Source organism: Echinops telfairi, unplaced genomic scaffold (assembly GCF_000313985.2).
Source record: "Echinops telfairi isolate 266 unplaced genomic scaffold, ASM31398v2 ScPeMD7_443;HRSCAF=831, whole genome shotgun sequence".
NCBI lineage: Eukaryota > Metazoa > Chordata > Mammalia > Afrosoricida > Tenrecidae > Echinops > Echinops telfairi.
Window position 1 is genome coordinate 35,599,689 of NW_022104341.1, and position 1,560 is coordinate 35,601,248.

Below are 1,560 nucleotides of genomic sequence, written 5' to 3' on the forward strand. Positions count from 1 at the left end.
CTTATTAGGTTTTCCACCAGCAAGGTCTTAAAACATTCCACGAATCACCTTTTACGTAACACAGATTTTAACTTTCTGTAAAAAAAAAAAGGTTATCTAAAAGGAACCAATATCCACCTGGAAGACATACCAACATCAGTCCAGTTTTCTTATTTGGGTTGGGAGGTTTTGAGTAGTGGGGAGATTTTTTTTGCACACAGGGGACTTTGAAAATAGTTTCATTTATATGATTCTGTAAGTGTGGATTTGAGAGATTTGAGAGAGTTGTTTAATTAATTACTGGATCATTTATTTGATTTAAGAGCTTATGGCTCACAAATTTCTCCCCCGTTTTACTTGACGTGATCTCCCTGAAAGACTCAGAAGGATAGCATCCGTCCCTGTAACAACAGGGCGATACCCATGGTTGTTAAATGCCATTTGTGTTTACAACAGTTTTTGGTGAAGGTAAAACAAAATAAAATGGACATACGTATTTATGCATACACACACAAAAACACAGAACCAAACATCCAGAATGGTCCTTAGGCATGCATTATGGTTTAAACAAGTTCTGATTCAGTAATAACTAAGTAGAACTTCCAATATTTAGAAAAGCTATTTTGTAACGCAGAGGAAATAATATACCATGGTATCAAATGTTCTTTCCTGATAAATGAAGCAACTACTGAACGCTTTATTTGTTCAAAGTAACCAGTGCTGTTTACACAACAACAAAATAACCCCAACAACTCCCCCAGTACTACTCCAAAAAAGCATATCAAACTTGATTTCCATTAGAATGTAGTTATTCTTCTCACTAATAATTCAAAACAGAAACAAAAAAACCCAAGACCCAAATTATATATATATATATATATAAAAAGCAATGCAAACAATTACTGAGCTTGGTCTTCTGGACAAGGATGCCAAGTGAGTCTCTCTTCATAAAACGCAATGACAACCTGGGGGCATTTCATGTGTGCCTCTTGTGCCAGCACCAAGTCTGCCTCATCTGACTCTTTCCACTTCCTGAGAAACAGCAATTCCCCACTGCTGTCTGTAGCCCCAATTATTCGTTCAGGATCAAGACCTCTGGCAAAGCCCCTTGGTTTGTCAGAAGCATCTCTTTTCTTTGCTGTCGTCAGATTCACTGTCAGATAAAGACTTTCTTTTCGCACCATCTTTTTCTTTACCGGCTTTTGGAGAGTTGAGAAATGCTTCAATGAATTCTGGACAATCTAAATTTTCCTCAGGTTCCCAAGTATTATTAGCATCTGTAAATCCCTTCCATTTTAAGAAATATTCCACCTTCCCATTCACAACACACTGGTCCAGTACTTTTTCTGCCACAAATTCTTCAAGTTCAGCCTTTTCGACTTTGTTACTCTTTCCATTCTGTTTCTTTCCCATTTTTTGCAATGTCGTTTTATTGGAGGCTATTTTTATTGCAGACTTGAAGAGCTATTATCCACCACCTCCGAGCTGCTCCGGGTCACAGGTCTGCAGCGTCACGGGCTGTTCTTTTTTTTCAATCGTTTTATTAGGGGCTCATACAACTGTTATCACAATCCATACATG

General features: G+C 37.8%; 1 protein-coding gene and 1 pseudogene across 2 annotated transcripts in view; one reads left to right on the plus strand and one right to left on the minus strand.

Annotated features, from left to right (window-relative positions):
* MCOLN3 (mucolipin TRP cation channel 3) overlaps window positions 1–1,560 on the plus strand; it is a 46,445-nt gene that overhangs the window by 25,031 nt on the left and 19,854 nt on the right. The window lies entirely within an intron of this gene.
* On the minus strand, window positions 879–1,416 carry LOC101647495 (annotated as a pseudogene).